A 20,116-nucleotide genomic window follows, 5' to 3' on the forward strand; every position below is an offset into this window, starting at 1 on the left:
TGATTGCAAAATCGATTTTACATCGAAAAATGAAGTTGAAATTTTTTTGCGACCAATATTATGATTTTTTGAGAAAATCAGTATTGTTTCAAAAATTCATAACTCGGTCAAAGATTTTTTGCACATTCCACAAATTTCTGAAAAGTTGGCGTTTGATGTCCACTAAAACAAATCAGAAAATGAAAAAAAAAATAGTGTATCTTTGCAAATCAAGTTTAAGTGACAAAAAGTAAAATTAAAAATCACCAAAAAAGTTTAACCGTGTATCATTTTTTTCTGTGTAGTCCTCATCCTTACCTACAACTTTGACAAAGACACGAAATCGATCAAATAATTCCTTCAAAAGTTACAGATTTTTGAATTTTCATGATATTTTGTATGGAAAGCTGTCAAATTATGTTTGATTTGGCATAATAGCCGAATTTTCAATTATGGGCAGTTTACAAACTCTACTGCAAAAAAAAATCCTTCTCAACCCTTAACGTCAAATTGCATTTAAAATTTGTCCAACAACCCTTCCTTTCCACAATCTTCCATCTTCAGATCTTTACAAATATAACATAAAACGAAACAAAGCCTACACGCCATCCAAATCACTCGGATCAAACTTACCTACAGGTTATCGGGAAAAGTTGAAGAGCAAAAAATACACCTTTCCGGAAATGGCCCCAGAATGTAGGCAATCCCACAAACCGGCAGACGCGAACAAAAAGGGCTTTTCCCACAGCATCCGATAGAGGGATCTTGTGGGAGTTGAGTTTTTTTTTTTTGCTTCCTTCTTCCTCTTTCCAAAGTATCTAGGAACTACAAAACACTCCACAAAGCCATTTCCATTCACTTTACTACCGTCTGATCCCATCCGATACATTCCACCCGGTGGTGAATGAGGGCGGGAAAAAAACTTTCACTTTGTATCGAGGGTATTTTTATCCCCTCTTCCTTACTTTTTTTTTCAGTGTAGTGAAAAGCTTTTTATAGAAATTCCTTTAAATTAAGTTCAGAATGAAGATTTTTTCTACAGAAAATACTCGTTCTTTCACTGAGGACTTCCGGATCGAGTCAGTTCCATTCAACTTTCGTGGAAGAGTTCAGGGGAAAATAGAAACATTGTGTTCTTATCTGATGTTTGGTTTCGTCGTACTCGGGAAGATTTTTTCAGTACCGAAAATTGCCACTACCAGGAACTGCCAGCAGTGGTCTTTTGCCAGTTCTTGGAATACTGACTTTGCTGGTAGTTTTATGTTATTGAAATTATTTTTTTCCTGCGTTATATAGCTCTTCTGGGCCCTCCTCTCCATTCTATGGTGTTGTTTTGGACGGCCAGCAGCAGCTTCTGGACAGGTCCTATTACAGCAGGACGAAAGTTCTGATTTCAAGTAAGTAAGAGGTGAAACACTTGGAAAAATCTATGGATGAATACTAAAAAAAAATCTTTAAAAATCTGCAAACAAAACTCAAATTCTAAATTATTGATCAAGATTTTCATAAAGAATCTTGAAATGCCAAAATACTATCAAGAATTTTTAATATTTTTTTAAGCGTAAAATGGAGGAGTTAATTTTTTTTTGGTGATCATAAAATATTTAAGAATTAAAACAAAAATGGCAAATTTGCCACGAATAAAAATATCAGTAAATAAATTCAATTAATAAATCATTATATTCACAAATAAAAATCTAAACCCAAAATAGATCCAAAGCAATGCACACAGAACAAATAAATTTACCTCCATGATTAAATTTCATAATTCAAAATTTGAAGATAAAAAAGTAACAAGATCGAAAAGGTGTCTGGAAAAACTAAAAAAAAAGAAAACAGGCATAAGATGATTGAAAGTTGTATAATTATTATGCAGAAAAAACGAAGAAAATCATGAAGCAATAAAGTATTTTTTTTTTTTGGTGTAAAAGTTGTTAAAAATACTTGCTGATACAGGCATGCCCCGGTTATGATTCGTTCTGCTGCCTCGATTAAGCACTACCAAGTGCTTAATTGAAGCACTGAGCTAATGAGATTTGGGCAATATGGGAGACATTGGCTATAATCCTATGAAAAATATTCCAAACTTCAAAAAATTACAGTGTTTAGGAATTGGGATGATGTCAGCTATCCATTGCAATTATAATTAAATGAAAATTTTCACCAAAATACAAATTTTTTTATTTTATTTTTTTATGTTAAAAAAAAGTTTTTTCAATATGGATATCAAATGATCGAACATTTTTCAAACATTTCGAAAGTTACAGCACAATGTTTTGAAAATACTCAAATTTTTCAACAAAACTACGTATTTTCGAAAAGTACTAAAAAATCAGTTTTTTACAATATGTGTATCAAATGATCGATATTTTTTCATACATTTCGAAAGTAATCATATTTTTTCCGAAATACTCAAAATGATCACAAAACTACGTATTTTCGTTAAAATACTGAAACTTTCAGTTTTTTACAATTTGGGTATCAAATGATCGGGATTTTTTAATACATTCCAATAATTATAATATTTTTTGTGGAATACTCATTTTCGAAAATCATTTTTGAGTATTCCACAAAAAATATTACTGGGTCATTTGATACCCACATATTATTTTTTTAATATTTAGTGTTTTGTTCGAAAATACGTAGTTTTTTGAAAATTTTGAGTATTTCACAAAACATACTATAACATTCGAAATGTATGGAAAAATCCCAATCATTTGATACCCATATTCTAAAAAAACTGGAATTTTAAGTGCTTTTTCTAAAATACGTAGTTTTGTGAAAATTTTGAGTATTTAAAAAAATGTGTAAAAACTTTTGAAATTTATAAAAAATATCCCGATCAATTGATACTCATAATGTAATAACAATAATTTTGAGGTTTTTTTTCTTTGTTTTGAGAATAGGGTAATTCTCTACCAACTCACACGAAATCGGGAAAAGTTGCCCCGACCCCTCTTCGATTTGCGTGAAACTTTGTCCTAAGGGGTAACTTCCCAAGTAGCACTCATAACTTGTCGACTGTTGAATAATAGTTAGACAGCTGTTTTGGATCAACATACGAGAAAAAATTTCAACGTTAGTTAAATAACAGTTTGTTTCACTACTTGTATAACTGACTTATGTAACTTATGAGATGTGTGCCATACAGGTGTTAAAACACAGTCAACTTCACTCTTTTCCAACTTTTACACACAACATAGGGAATATGCACTCGCTCCTAACCCCATCCAATTTGCTGTTTTTCACTATAAAAGTAAATCTTTCCCAGTTCCTGAGGGGAACACCCTTGAAGAGTATCGGGGCCGGCATTTACAAAGCGGATTCAGTGGCAATTTCATTTTCAACTTAATGTTAACATGTTTAGGTTAATGTTAACATTCCATAGGTTGCCTTCCTAAGGTGTCGTTGACAAGGTCCAGCTTGTGACGATGCACTACCTTCCCTTTACTAAGCAATCGAATCCAGAAGGGAAAAGATCACCAGTTGTGTTGGTCCGAGCCGGGATTTGAACTCCGATCTACCGCTTACGAGGCGGAAGCGTTACCACTAGGCTACGTGACTCGGTCTGTTTTTCACTATCAAAACAATTTATTTTGAAACACTTTTGATAGAAACTTACTTGCTCACTTCCTATTGAGATATTTATCACTTTATTTCACTCGAAAACACTTTTTATGAGCTGTAATTGAACGTCAAAGTGCTGATATGCCAAGATGCTGTTCGCTCATCTGCAATGTTTTGCTCGAAAACAGTTTGTTGAATAAAAACAATATTGCACTGTTTGTTTCACTGCTTATCTAACATTGTCATGTGACGACATCTTCAGAAAAAAAAAAAAAAAAAAAAAAAAAAAAAAAATGGGCGTGACCAACCATTCTATAAATAACCTTAGGTTTTCTCGCTTTGTTACACAAATGTTATTGGAGAAAAGATAATATAACTGATGCTCAACATACATATTCAACTTGACATTGCGTGTTGTTAGGTGGTGTAAATTTGTACATGAGGAATTTAGAGTTTCAATAATGTTTATTTATTGAAGATTAAAATAGTTTTGATTGTTGACCGATTAGTTTGTAAACATTTCGCTGGTAAAAGCTACAAAAATTATCAGCTTATAGAGTTTATGATAGAGAAAACAACAAATCAAAATCATACCGATTTTCAATATTACTCCGTGGTACGGTAATCGAAATGACAGTTGAAACGGTTTGTTATAACAAAGTTATATAGTGGAGTTATAAAAATTGACTTGAAACAAACTTATATAACTTCAATATCAATGACAGCCTTCGTTGGAGTTATGTTCTTTAGCTAACAAAACAGACAGCAGCCTTCTTATTGACACTTGGGCCAGCTTGTTTACTATGAAGCCCCGTGGAGAGATGTGGAAGCGCGCCTGGACCTGCCGTGGAGATAACAACAAATCGTCGAAGTCATCGGATCGAGTCTTGGGAAAGAGGAAGTTCATCAAAAAAGGAAAATCTAAAAGTTTGCCATGCAGGGAATTTCACACTAATCACAGGTAGACTGCGAGCCATGATTGTTTTTCTTCAATTTCAATTTCGAATTATTTTTAATAAATCTGGCAAAAACACTCTTATTTTTTTTATTTGCTTCGTCGTTGATTGAAATTCTAATAAGAAATGTTTGTTTACATGTAAGTTAGTCAACGGTTAGACAGCTGTTTTCAATCTTTCAAACTTTCCTTTTCAGTGTGCGCTTTGATTTGACAGCACAGCCGTAAACCACGCCCCCTTTTTTCGTTGAATCCCTTGTTAGCTAGCACAGTGTTGTCAAATACATTTGTACAACTTACTGTGATAACTTGCATCTTATTCTGGCAAGTTATACAACAGAAAAAAGTGCGCTTTTTCCAATGCATAGGAGTTGTAGAACAAGTTGTGGTAACGAGGCGGATTGGTTGTACAACCAGTTAGGAAATACGTTTATCTGACAAAGTGTGTTACTTGGGTTTTGTCCCTGATCACGAATCCGAGGTCCGTTTTTTGATATCTCGTGACGGAGGGGCGGTACGACCCCTTCCATTTTTGAACATGCGAAAAAAGAGGTGTTTTTCAATAATTTGCAGCCTGAAACGGTGATTAGATAGAAATTTGGTGTCAAAGGGACTTTTATGTAAAATTAGACGCCCGATTTGATGGCGTACTCAGAATTCCGAAAAAACGTATTTTTCACCGAAAAAAACACTAAAAAAGTTTTAAAAATTCTCCCATTTTCCGTTACTCGACTGTAAAAAATTTTGGAACATGTCATTTTATGGGAAATTTAATGTACTTTTCGAATCTACATTGACCCAGAAGGGTCATTTTTTCATTTAGAACAAAATTTTTCATTTTAATATATCGTATTTTTTCTAACTTTGCAGGGTTATTTTTAAGAGTGTAACAATGTTCTACAAAGTTGTAGAACAGACAATTACAAAAATTTTGATATATAGACATAAGGGGTTTGCTTATAAACAGCACGAGTTATCGCGATTTTACGAAAAAAAAGTTTTGAAAAAGTTACTTTTTGCGTTTCTCTTTGTTTCGTCGTCCGTGTTTGTCGCGGGTGACCATGAACGCCCATGATCGATGACGACCAACTTTTTCAAAACTTTTTTTCGTAAAATCGCGATAACTCGTGATGTTTATGAGCAAACCCCTTATGTCTATATATCAAAATTTTTGTAATCGTCTGCTCTACAACTTTGTGGAACATTGTTACACTCTAAAAAATAACCCTGCAAAGTTAGAAAAAATACGAAATATTAAAATGAAAAATTTTGTTCTAGATGAAAAAATGACCCTTCTGGGTCAATGTAGATTCGAAAAGTACATTAAATTTCCCATAAAATGACATGTTCCAATTTTTTTTACAGTCGAGTAACGGAAAATGGGTTTACGTTTTTTCGGAATTCTGAGTACGCCATCAAATCGGGCGTCTAATTTTACATAAAAGTCCCTTTGACACCAAATTTCTATCTCATCACCGTTTCAGGCTGCAAATTATTGAAAAACACCTCTTTTTTCGCATGTTCAAAAATGGAAGGGGTCGTACCGCCCCTCCGTCACAAGATATCAAAAAACGGACCTCGGATTCGTGATCAGGGACAAAAGTTACCCCTTAGGACAAAGTTTCACGCAAATCGAAGAGGGGTCGGGGCAACTGCTGTGTGAGTTGGCGGAGAATTACCCAATAAAATGCATTTTCAAAATACAGGAACATACGTATTTCTGTGAAAATTTTCATGTAATTATAAATAACATCATCCCGATTCTCAAACACCATAATTATTTGAAGTTTGGATGATTTTTCATAGGATTACAGCCAATGTCTTCCATATAGCCCAAATCCCATAAGTTCTGTGTTCTGTGCACAAAATCAATGTTGGTCTAACCTTTTAAAAAAGGCAAAAACTTTCAAAAAATATTTTTCAGATTGAATCAGGTTTGAAATCGATTTTAAAATTTCCAATCTCTTGCATGAAAATATTTTCAAAACTTAAAAATTGAGCATTATAATTAAAAAAGACTAAAAACACAAACTATGACTCTTTTGAAATGTCAAATCTGTTTTTGAAATTTTTAAATATATTTTATAAAATATTGGAAAAGTTAACAATAGTTACCGAACAACCGACATTTAAACACATAGAGAATTTTATTTTTTCTCAGTTTCAACTATTTGCTTTGCATTTATTTTCTAAAATAATTTAATTCAAATTTCATAAGTAAAGAAATTGTAATTGAAGATGAAAAATCTAAGCTATTATACAAAAAATACATTCATTCATTCAAAGACAGTAAAAAAGTACCGTTTTTACTTAAAATGGCCATTACTACAAAAGGTGTGTTATATAAAAAAAAAATATTTTCCAACTGCAAATTTGATTTGACGTTAAAAATTTTTTTTTAAGTTTTTTGGGGTGAACTTTCAATGTTTATGGAAATTATAATTATTTCAAAAATTGATTTCTTCGTGAAAACAATAATATCCATACTTCTGCGTTCAAAAAATGCCTTTTTGTCCTCTTAAAAATATTTTGGAGATAACATTTTATAATATTTACAAAAAAACATTAAATTTAATTTATGCAAAATATGGTTGAATTTATATCCACATTGCAAATGATGGAAACACGAATAAAAGGGGATTTGTCAAATTTAATTATTTTTTTTCTGATGGCTAACAATATTAACAAAACAATCAAAAAAAGTTCTGTTATTTTGTTGCCACTCGATATTCAAATTAAGCAAAATGTTTTTCATTTTAATTCATTTTTCGAATGTGAAAAGTTTTACATTTTTTTTTCAGAATACATACTAAAACCATCAGTTTTATGTATTCTATGATGAAAATTATCATCAAAGAAATCTGTTAAAAATTACAAAGATAACACTGATATTAATTTAAAAGCGTAACTTTTTGTTCATTTTTATCGTGGCCCCCACAGTTAATCCAGCCGGAAGGTTTACTTTTACACCTGAATAGCCTCACAAAACTAGACATCTGTCCCGGGCTGGCCGAGCCGACCCATAACACCGATAGAAAGGAAGCTCCTGTTTCTATACATTATTTTCCCACCCATCCCTTTTCCGCATGTTACAATGTGTTTTTTTTTATTTCCCCTCCGGTCCTAACCTAGTTTTTTTCTGCTGCTGCTGCTGCTGCCAAGTTTCCTGCCGTGTTTTTCCTCTCGCTGGGTGGAACAAAAAATTACCTCGTCTGAACGGAGGTAAAAAACATTTCCTGTGTGCCTTCTTTTTTTGTTCGAGGAAGCCAACTTTTTTCCGTACCGGTAGAATCTCGTTTGGCTCGAATTTGCCCATTTGGCCACCCTCCCCCAGTTCGACCGGAAACTTGGCCCCCTCGAATTTGGGATTCCTTCCTTGGTGAACTCTTTTTTCAGTTTAGTTTGCCACGTTCCGGACTGTTTGTGGGAAATTGTTTACATAAATTTTCCGAAATTGAAAGCAAATTTTTCTGTCGGCCAACTTTGCTACTTTTTTCGACTCTTTCTTCTTTGGTTGGAAAAACTTTTGGTGGTTGTTTTATTGGCACATTTTAATCCGGGTGATGAGCTTTGGGGGGTGCCACAGCTCAGAAAGAAAATAATGTCCGATGATGATGGTGGTTTATTTTTTTGCTGGTGGTCAGTCCATTGCACGGCCGTGGGGTTCTACCTCACCTACCACCTTGAAAGGTACGCAAATTATGCCAGGGTAAATATTTTCGTTGGAAAAGTTTCAGTGGTTGGCCGCAAAACCACAGCACTGGTATTCGGAAAAAGGTAGCTGGAAGAGTGTTTGATGAACTTTTGCAGAGAAATCATCTCAAAACTTTTGAATATGAAACTCTTACTTGTTTTCAATTTTAAACATTGAAATAAATTCATGTTTATTGATTACTTGTAAAATAAAATGAGTTTTCAAAAACTAGTAATTTCATTCGTTCAAAAAGTGCTAATTTGTTTTGAGACAGCACCACTATTTAGAATGTTTTTTTACAAAATTTCAGGTAATAAAATGTTTTTATCAGTTATTGCAAAAGTGTCATTATATGTCCATTTTAAAATGTTAAGTAGAAATTTCAACATCTTTCTCAATTTTTTTTCAAAAAACAACAACTCTGAAGTTTTTTTTTTTTGAAAAGGCCCAATAAACCAAATGTTCAGTTTTTGCTATTTGGGTGTTTTTTAATACCTAAAAAATATTGAAATTTGGTTCAAAATAAAACTCCAGAATTTTGCTGAAGATACCAAATTTCTATCTCTTAATCTGTTCATACTACACATAAAAGCAGAGCACTCTAGATCAACAAGAGGTGGGGAAAATCGGGACACACAATTTGAAGGTTCAAAAACGTCAAAAATCATAAAAAGGCTGTAATTTAGGCAACTTTCAATTAAATTTCAAAATTCAAAGTACATCTGAAAGGGCTTAAAAATGCAAAATTAGGGGGTGAATCATCCCATATGGTTAAATCTGACGAGAGTTATTAGCATTTCAGTGAAAAAATAGAACAGTTTTCAAACTCAAATCAATATGTTTTCCTGATCCAGATATCAACTCGATTCCACCTGGAGCTTGTAGGGGACATTTGGGACTTTTTTTTTCGAAAATACTAAAAATTACATAACTTTCAATATGGGAATCAAAGAAACGAAAATTTTTGTGCTTAAAATAGAGTTTTTTTTTTGTAAAATACTAAAATTTCACATAATACTGTTTTTTTCGAAAATGCTCAAATTTTCATAATGTGCGATATGGGTAACAAAGGATTCGAAATTTTGCATGCATTGCTACTATTTTATAGTTTTTTCTAAATAAAATATTCAAAAAATATTTTTTTGATGCTCAAATTTTTATAATTCGCAGATGGCTATCAAACGTCTCGAAATTTTGGATGCATTTTCACCGTAAGAGTTTTTTTTAATGAAATACTAAAATTTTCACAAAAAAAACGTAATTTTCTAAATACTCAAATTTTCATCATTTTCAATTTGGACATCAAACGATTTGAATTTCGTATGCATTTTCACTGTTTTAGAATTTTTGGAATGATATACTAAAATTTTCGTAAAATATCGCATTTTTTTCGAAAATACATTCTCAAATGTCATAACTTGCAATATGGGTATCAAACGATTTCTTTCAAATAACTCTAATTTAGTGAATACGCATGCCAAATTTCTAATCGTTTGAGAATCATATTGCAAATTATGAAAATCTGAGTATTTTCAAAAAAATACGGTATTTTTTAAAAATGTTAGTATTTCCATAAAAAAGGAATCCAAACAGTGAAAATGCATGCACAATTTTTAATCGTTCAATACCAATATTGCAAATAATAAAAATTTGAAAATTTTCAAAAAAAAATACGATAATTTGTAAAAATTTCAGTATTTCATATAAAAAAAAACTCTAAAATAGTGAAAATGCATGCAAAATTTTGAATCTTTTAACAACCATATTGCAAATTTTGAAATTTTTAGCATTTAAAAAAATACTGTATTTTGTGAAAATTTCAGTATTTCATTTAAAAAAAAACTCCCAAACAGTGAAAATGCATGCACAATTTCGAATCGAAAACATGAAGATGGGACTAGTAGCTTACATACAGAAGTTCATTTTATTGTGATTTTATTGCCTCAAAGAGGATGACATTTTCTTACATTAAATTATCTTTTTCAAGTTACAAAAAATTCCAAAATACGCCAAAATTCGCCGTACATCAGCTGGAGAAGGACACCGTCATAAAATCAACAAACAACCCACTTCATTCGCGGTCCATCCTACCCACCACAAAACACCACTTTGTCCACCTCTGCAAAGTTGACGATTAAGGTGCTGACGACGATGATGGCTACGTCGTGTCGTCCGGCGATTTCGGTGGGGACGCAACCACGTGTTTTTGGTGTATCGGGAAGCCGCCCGGTCTAATTTACATTTAAATTAGGTATTTCACCGTGCCTGCACGAGCACCTCCTCACTTTTTGGTGGGGTGTCCTTTGCGGTTTTGTGGTTTGAATTGAAGAAAAGGGTTGAATTTTTTTTAGAAATTTTGTTTATTTTGTTAAGTCAATAGTTTTAAAACAAATTTCATATTTCTTAAAAGTGTTGGAAATTAAAATCGAAATAGTGTTTTTTTATATATCCCTTTTAGGTGGATACAATCCTAATTTTATTGTCATGATTTTCGTCTAGCTTCCGAAGGTCTAATGCCAGTTTCGGGCTTTTTTCCTTCGCAAACGATGAACGTGCAAAAACTAGAAAAAAAACTGTCCCGCCCAGTCTTGGAGAGGGGACAACTTTGTGTGGCGATGGAATCTACATATTTATTCAATCGCAATTTGTTTGATTACTGCAGATCATGTCGCGCTACTGGTGTGGAGTTGGGTTGGGTGATTGGGCGGTGACCTACTGAATAATGACAAATGACAAATAATATAATTGAAAAAGAAGTTGTTTTGACGGTTCAGCTACATTTTATTACAACAGTGACATAGAGCAATCCTCTGGGAATTCGGTATATGATTAATTTTCTTATCTAAAAAAAAGTTAAGTGTTCAGAAAATGTCCCACCAATTTGCTTCAAATACTTTGATTTAAAGACTAATATTTGCTGAGGTACAGCATTCGAAAGAAAAACTGAGTTTAGCTCAAATAACATCACATATTAAAATGCTGATATCTCAGCAACCATTGAACCAATTTTTAAAGCAGAAAATGACATTTTTGCAATTCCGTCTTGAAACTACTTACTTTTCCTGTCATTCTTGAACGACGAAATAGCCTTGTTTCTGTACCAAAAATAACAGAATCTAATAGCAACACTTTTCAAAATAAATGCTGAAAAGTTCTACTTTTCAGCACTGAAATGTGTGCTGAAAAGTTGAACTTTTCAGCACTTGTTTCGAAAAGTAACACTTTTCAACATTTTTTTGATTTAAACGATTTATTGACAAAATACATGAAAATTCGACTTAAAATTTCACTCAATGGGTGTTTTTCGAAATTGCAAAAAATGTTGTATGGAACTCGTTGCAAAACTTGATTTTTTCAGCACTCGTCGTATTTATCCAACTCGGTGAACCTCGTTGGATAAATGTACGACTCGTGCTGAAAAAATCCTCTTTTTGCAACTTGTTGCAGAAACTACTATTTCGTGACTTTTTTAAATTCTTTAATTATAAAATAAAGCCAAACATTTCTAAATGCATTTTTTTGTTTTTTTTTTTGGCTCCAACTTTGTGGGGGCCTTTCCTGTGACCAAAGAAGCTATTTTGTGCCATTGGTGCACTCATACAAGTCACAATTTTGGCAGCTTCTGTCGCAACAAAAAAAAAGAACGTAAATATTCTACAATCTGCATCTTTTAAAGGAACTGCCTGATTGATTTGGTGTCTTTGGCAAAGTTTTAGGTTTTAATGAGGACTATTCAGAAAAAAAGGAACACGAATTTGTTTGCCGATTTTAAAATAATCTTTTTTTACCAGAAAAATTAATTTCACAAAACCCAAAATTTTTAATTTTCTAAATTTGTTGATTTAGGATTAATTTGATATTATTTGAAAAAATGAATTTTAAAGAAAATCATCCCAATTTTTTTATCATTACTTTTTAATTTAAAATTAAATTTGCAATTGGAAAGTACGTTTTGGAAATAAGGCACTTAAAATTATATTTAACTTAAACTTTGCAATTTTTAATTATTAAAAATGGTGCCCCTGAATGACCATTTCAAAATATATTTTTTTCGAAAACATCAGAAAATGTTCTAAAATTTCGTCTAAGAAAGATAGAAGGTTGGATAAAAGAAAAACAAAAAGGATAATTCTAGAGTACTTTTTTAAAACAACCAATGCGCCTTTTGAAAAAGTGAGCGAAAATTGAAGTTTCCAAAGTGTCACCAAAACCCCATTTTCCGATGCCAATATTTCAGCAACGTATGGTACAATTTTCAATGTTAAAAATGAAATATTAGTGAAATTTTCTGATCCGAAAACAAAATTTTGGAATTTTTTAAATCAAGACTAACAAGACATAAGGAGAGCATTTGATCTCTATATAATGCCCTTTTTAAATCTTTCATTTTTAAAATGGTTTTTTTTTTCTTTTGTCGGCTGCATCTCAACAATCGGAGGTTCAACCTTCTATCTTTCTTTGAGGAATTTTTGTTTAATTTTCAGATCATTTTTGGATACTATTTGAAAAATCTAAATACTGCAAATTTTTAGTCAAATCAAATTTTATGTGGCCATATCTCAAAACAGTTTCTGAAAAATTCTTTTGGATTTGCAAATTCTATTTTAAATTATTATGATTATTGTTATTCTATAAAAAAAAAGTCAACAAAAATGGGAAGATTTAAAAAAAAATAAAAAAATTATGACAAACGCAATTTAAAATAATGTCCACAAATCTACAAAGAATATTAAAAATTTGAGGAAAACTGTCATTACATATAAAAAAAAGTTTATTTTATTTTTGATTGTCCAGTATATTTGGGTCCAATATTTGACTCAAATCCATTTACATTAAATTATATTCAAATGCTACTTTATCTAGATTCTTCTAATGCGCCCGACCATTGACCCTCTTTTTGCTGGTATCGAAATGGAAATCGACTCTTTATTTTATGTTTGCAAGACAATTTCGCCCCCAAATCAGCAGAAAAGGGTTCCTTCTCCACAAAATAAGATCACCAATATATATGTGGACGTGTGTTATTATGGTAATGGGAAAGGACCATTTACAAGATTCGGAACTATCGCTATCGCAAAAACACAACCAGTTCTCATTTTCCAGATGGCCATTATCGTTTCGATATTTGGCATCAAAGGGGGTCGTCCGAGACCCCAAAATCCAATGATTATTATTAAACCATTTGACCCCACACTCGTTATCAGGGGGTGCGAAGTTTTAACGACCTTTTAGTGTACAGTTTAGTGCAGCAAAACTGGGTTAAAACGAGCAAATTTGGCCCTTCTTTTGAGAGTTTTGCACCACGTTTAAAAAAGGCACCAGCTCTGCCATTAAATAAGAGGCCTCTCCGGTTGGGAAAGAAAAAAAGCTTTCTTGGAAGTGGAAAACTTTTTCGGTGCACCAAGAGCTGATGGCAACCATTAGGAAAAGTGACTGTGAAAACTGTGGCCGGCTCAAGTGTCGTAAAAATGAGGCGAACGTTGCAACAATTCACCTAGCAGTGTCTTTCTTAAAATTAACATTCTGATATTTAAGCTAATCTTTTTTTAGTTAAAAAAAAAGCAAAAAAACGTATTTTGTTTTAATAATTTTGAAAGTAATTTTATTTTTTTCCTCAAGCACTTGGCAATGCACCAAACAAGTCAGTGCTTCAGTATTTTTCATTGTGGTTGTGAAAACCTCAAGTGGCACACCCCAGACATGACAGAAGGAGTTTGCTCGAGATAGAGTGTCGGCCTGGGCTGCCATCATAAAATAGATACTTTGTGTGACATAAGAATAAATTGGAAAAGCTGTTAAATTGTGAAGTGTATGGTGTTGTAGACAACACTTTTAACAGTTTATACATCAGAATTTTTGGGTTAAACTTCATATTCAATTGTTTTGAAAGTTTTCGCTCTATATTCTACAAATTTTCTCTTCAACTTATGGTCTCAAATTTCGCAACCATTCATCATTATTGAAGTGTCTTCATAGCCTAAAACTTAATTGATTTCATTTTTACTACCCAATTTGGACGACAACTAAAGCTCCTCGTAGCACATAATAATCAATCATCAGCGGACATTAAATGGCTTAGTCCCCTCGGACGCTACCCGAAAGCAATCAAGATCAGCCCTGGAAACTATCTGATGAGAAACTAATCTTACACATGTCTTACGAAAGCAAACAAAATGACCGTTTTTCAATTTCCTGAGAGGCTAATAGACTGACAGAGTAGAAGTTGTGGACATTTCGAAGATTCATTAGTGTCTTTTTTTACTTTTGAATTGTTTATTGTTTAACAAATGTTGTTTCTACTGTTCATTAGTTCCTTATGCACTAAAGTTGTTATCAAGGTTGTTAAGGATACAATTATCGTTATCGTTATCGTCGGGACGATAATGTTAGTGTGTCGTTATCGTTATCGTTATTACGATAATTCCATCGGCGATAATTTTATCAACGATAACGGTCATGTACAATTTTGAGTACATTCACTAAGAATATATGTTTTGATAATGTAGTAAGTTTCAAAGTATAATACAAAGAAAATCAGAAAATACCGTTTTTTTAAATACTCAAATTTTCAGAATTTGCAATATGGGTATCAAACGAAGCGAAATTTTGTATGCTTTTTCATTTTTATTAGAATTTTTTTGATGAAATACTATACTTTACACAAAATACAGTTTTTTATTTAATTTGCAATATGGGTATCATACGATTCAAAATTTTGCAAGCATTTTCACAGTTTTACAGTTTTTGGAATAAAATAGCCAATTTTTCGATTTTTTTAGTTTTTTTTTAACACTGGAACGCCCAACGCATGTCCAACTTACACGGACGCCCAAGCCTCCCAAAAAAGTTGGAACGGTAACTTCAACTCGCTGGTTCTCGGGCATAACTCAACCAATCGGGACGATTCTTGTTTCCAGTAATTTGTAAGAATGTCTAGATGATCCTAGAACTTTGCAGAACTTAATTTGATCAAATCTGTAATTTCTGAGACCGAAAACATCGTTCCACCTTTTTTCAAAACGACTGCCTCCGCGGAATTTTTGGCGAATTTTTTTTGTACGCGAAAAAAAAAGTTGGAACGATGTTTTTAATCGCAAAAATTACAGATTTGATCAAATTAAGTTCTGCAAAGTTCTAGAATCATCTAGACATCCTAACAAATCACTGGAAAGAAGAATCATCTTGATTGGTTGAGTTATGCCCGAGATCCGTTGAGTTGAAGTTACCGTTCCAACTTTTTTGGAGCCTTGGGCGTTGGAATGTTAAGAAATCGGTTGAGACCCATCCCAAGTAACAATTTTAGTTTTACTGTAGTTTCGGAGAAGTTATGTAGAATTCCTGAGAAAATGTATGCGAGATGCCTTTTAGTCCCACATGCTGTGTTAAATAAGTGTTAAATCAGCAATAAAGCTAAAATGGACTACTTTAGGAGGTTAGCCAGAGTAAAAATGAAGAGTATCATAAGACATTATTATTTTATTGTGTACCTAATAAATACTTTATAAAGCTCTTCAATGCTCGAATAAAACTTTCTAGTTTAGAAAAGATTTTTGTGGTAACCTGTAGGAACTCCTCAAGGTTATAACAAAGCACGAAGCATTTATGCATGTTCTCTCAAAGAGAACCAAAAGCCTGTACAAAAAGGGAACAGCATGCTGATTTACTTGATTAAAGACAAATATTCTTATGCGAAATGGAATTCTAAAAGGCTTATGGTAGTTGATTATTCATTTGATAATAATTGTATAAATATATTTAAGCACTTGCATTTCTCCAATGAAATGTACCGTTACAGTAGTGCCAACAAAAAATTACCGAACATTTTTTCAAGATAGCTCGAAAAAATGGAACGCGCCTTTAAAATTATCACAAAAAAACTAAACTTTTATCGAAAAAAAAATCTTTTTCATCGGTTGTTGCTCCAAAATTCAACATGGCTACGATTTCCAGCACCTCGATTTGTTTGGCAATATGGCGAAAATTTATAAATATTGAAATTCTTTTGTAAGTCTATTTCAAATTCAATGCTTCTTCAAAGACTCTTTCCCAAAACTCGCTAGGAATAACTTGATTTAAAAAGGATTTATTAGGGTTTAAAACAGGCTCACAATGCTTTATCGTGGTCTTAACCAAGATTAAATTGCATACGGCTGGGAACGTAGCGCATGCGGGCTTCATCAACTGCAAATAGATCGACTTGGACAACGGATTTGAATTTGGCAATAATTCAATAAAAAACACATTTTTGTTAGTTTGCATGGGGTTTATTTATTATTTAAGAACTAAAAAAGCACAAACTCGGTCACTCAGCACAGTTCAATGACCAAACTTTAAACAGCGAAGGTGGGTTGGACACTGCCTTAAAAAGCAGCTACTTTCACTATTTTCACCTTCTGTTGCTATTACAATCTTTAACTCCACCACAATATAGACTGCACACCACAAACAATGATATTTTGAAACGATTATCACTCTCTTTTCAAATTAAACATATTAGTGAACAAAAAACCGCTGCAATCAGCACAAGCAAAACTGTTAATGACAGCGCGTAGCAATACAGATAATAAAATCTTGATAGTTTTGAGCAAGGTAACTCTAAGGATGAAAAGTTCTATCAACTACTTTTCGAAAACCATATGTATTTAAAGAAGTTCTAATCAAGGCTGAAAGGCTTTGATAAAAGGGGTAGGACGAAGAACACTAAAACGAAAACAATTTGATAAAATGCCTCGTTTAGTAACGCTAAATTGCAAAATAACATGATGTACATCCACTTTGACACAATAATGATAATGCACAGCACCAGTACATGCAACAATTGCAAAGCAAAAGAATTTCTGGTTCAGTGAAATGTTCCGATTTCTCACAATTCTATCACCATTCAAACACGATAAAAAACCACCAATTAAAAAATATTTTATTATTATCAACACATAGTTATTAAGTCATATGTAATTTTAAAACTTTAACCGAAAATTCACTAGTAATTATGCCCAGAAGCGTTTTTCAAAAAATCAGCTCGCCTCTCAATGTATTTCACTGCGCTGTTCACGTACAACTGAATATGTCAAAGTGAAAGTACAAATCTAACAAGATTGATAAAATGCTTGCGGAAGACTTAACAGATTTAAAGCAGCATTTGTTAAGTTAATCAAGCTATATCAAGAATTCTTCAGGTGTACTTAAAGTGTAAAGTTGAAAGCTTAATTAAAACTTCTAAACAAAATTCTTCATGATATCTTGAAAAATTCTTTAAAATATGTTTAAGTTTGTGGAATGGTAAAACCTGTTGGAATTGGTGAAAGATGTAACAAATCTTTATCGCATTTAATAAAAATATTATAAAAATGCTTAAGAATCAAAGGCATTTGTCTTGCTACTTGGGATATTGCCAGTTAGGCTGGTACAAATGTTTTAAAAGGTTTTAAAACATTTGTTTTGTGAAAATTTAAGTATTTAATTTAAAAAAAAAACTCTAAAACAGTGAAAATCAGATGTGCATCGGCACTCAAGAGCACTTCACCACATTTTGAGACGATGGCCTGAAAAAAATTTGAAACCGTTTGATTGAAAAAATTAAGTATTTTGTGAAATTTTAGTTTTTCTTTAAAAAAAACTCTAAACCAGTGAAAATGCATCCGAAATTCCGAATCGTGTAAACACTTCATGCATATTGTGAAAATTTGAAAATTTAACAAAAAAAAGTTATTTTGTGAAAATTTTTATGTTTCATTCACAATTTAAAAAAACTCTACAATATAGTCAAGATACAAGCCCAATTTCGAATCATTTGATAACCGAATTTTAAAAATTTTAGTATTTAAAAGAAATACAGAATTTTGTGTTTTTTTTTTTGTATCTCAAGTATTAATCCAGAACATACAGGTCTTTAAAAAATCGAATCAAGAACAAAAAAAATATTTTTCGTATTTTTAGTTTTCTTGTTTTTAACGTAAACTTCGAGTACTGCGACCCCATTTTAGTAAAATTTGAGTAGTTAATTGTCTATTAAAAAATAAAATGCATTATTTCAATATTGCATCACATCCATTTTGGATTTCAAAATTATAAATCATTTAAGCGTAGTCTAGGGGTCATACTTAAGAGCGAGTTTTTCACCAATGTGTAACAAGCTCGACATTAAAAAAATTTCCGGGGCCTTTGTATAATCGAGTCTGCACTGTACCTTTACAGAAATATTTTCTAATCGTTTGATAGCAATATTGCAAATTATATTTTTTTAAAGTATTCTCCAAAAAATCGATTTTTTGTGTTGAAAACACTGTTAAAAGTTTAAAGGCAAACAAAATTTCGCTCGTTCCAATACGGTAATTTGTGAAAATTCCAGTATTTAAAAAAAATCTATTAGAAGTGAAAAGACAAACAAAATTTCTAATCGTTTGATAGCAATATTGCAAATTGTGAAAATTTGAGTATTTTCGAAAAAATCTACAAAAATACTACATTGTCTTAAAATAAATTCTTAGTGAAAGCATTAAAAGTTTAACTTGATATTGATTGATTAAGTCATTTTTGGAAGATTTTAAAAATGAGTTATCGTCCGTTATCGTTGATAACGATAATGATAGATTATCGTTATCAAACCAACGCTAATAACAAGGGAGTGTTCTTTTATTACGTAACGCATGGGGAGGGGGGTCGGAGGTCATGTTTCGCTCCATAATTTTTTTTAAATTTGTATGAAAACTTTGTTACGAGGGGGAGGGGTGTAGAGGGCCCTAAAATCCAAATTTTTGCGTTGCGTAATAAAAAAAACCGCTCCCCTACAATTTTTGCTATCGTTAGACGCTAAAATTATCGACCATAATTATTTTTTTTCGTTTTTTGTATGGATAGCTGCCAAAATTGTATGGAGGAATTGGTTTGATAACTCTATTGTTTTTGTTTGAATATGGTACATATCGAGATCATACACTAAAAATTGTTTTCTTTTTCATTCGAAACGTAAATGACCTGCAGCTAAGCGCAATCACGATGACATGTCCTTTTCAATAATTTGTTATTTTATCAACCTCTTTCTACCTTTCATCATCATCAAACATCTTTTTTCTTTCCAACATGTTCCATAATTTCAAGTCGTTAGATCAACAAACAACCACCAGAATAAGGGGTATCTCAAACTGTCACCATCATCCTTTAAGGACGACTCTTAAAAACCAAAGATAACCTCAAAAAAAGACAACCAAAAATCTCACCCGAAAACAGGAAAACCCTTTTAAGACAAAACCCAGTCTGCTGGGGTTGACAAAAAACATCATCCTCGTCCATCCATCCATTAGAAGAGGTGATTTTTCATCCTCTGTCTTTGTGGTCACACAGATTGTGTAACGGGTGACAACCCCCTCTGGTGGCGAAAAAAAGGGGTGCTAATGAATAATGTGGACCAGATCACACCTTTTCCCTTTGGTAGACCAGCTCTCGCCAGACCAGACCAGAAACTTGGCAGAGCAGATTAAATTTCGCTAACAATTCATTGTTTGCGTAAGATTTCCATCCGTTTTCATCGCACCACCCCCACCAGCAGCAGCAGTTTGCACATTGTTTTCACTCAGCACATCATCGTTTCAATCAACAAATGCAAATTGGCACCGCCATCTCTCGGGAAAGGAAAAGGAGGAATTCAAATTCAAGGCACAAGCTTCGGGGTCGGGGTGGTAACATTTTGAAAAGTCTTATCGACTAATTTTAATCAAATTTTGAGTTCAAAAATCAACAAAAATATTGTTTTTGATTCAAAATTAGGCCATTTTCAATTGTTATTCTCGAGATGAAGTTTTCCACTCTCTGAGCATAAAAAGGAGGTGACACTTTTTCTTACTCACACACCCACAATCGTGGCTGTACGTGTGCCTTGGGGCTTAACTTCGCTCCTTTTCCCAAGATGAGCACCGAATAGTGAT

The 20,116-nt window shown here is 32.6% G+C and overlaps 1 protein-coding gene across 7 annotated transcripts in view; it reads right to left on the reverse strand.

Annotated features, from left to right (window-relative positions):
- LOC120415167 (G protein-coupled receptor kinase 1) overlaps window positions 1–20,116 on the reverse strand; it is a 265,002-nt gene that overhangs the window by 117,014 nt on the left and 127,872 nt on the right. The window lies entirely within an intron of this gene.

Source organism: Culex pipiens, chromosome 2, assembly GCF_016801865.2.
Source record: "Culex pipiens pallens isolate TS chromosome 2, TS_CPP_V2, whole genome shotgun sequence".
Classification (NCBI taxonomy): Eukaryota; Metazoa; Arthropoda; class Insecta; order Diptera; family Culicidae; genus Culex; species Culex pipiens.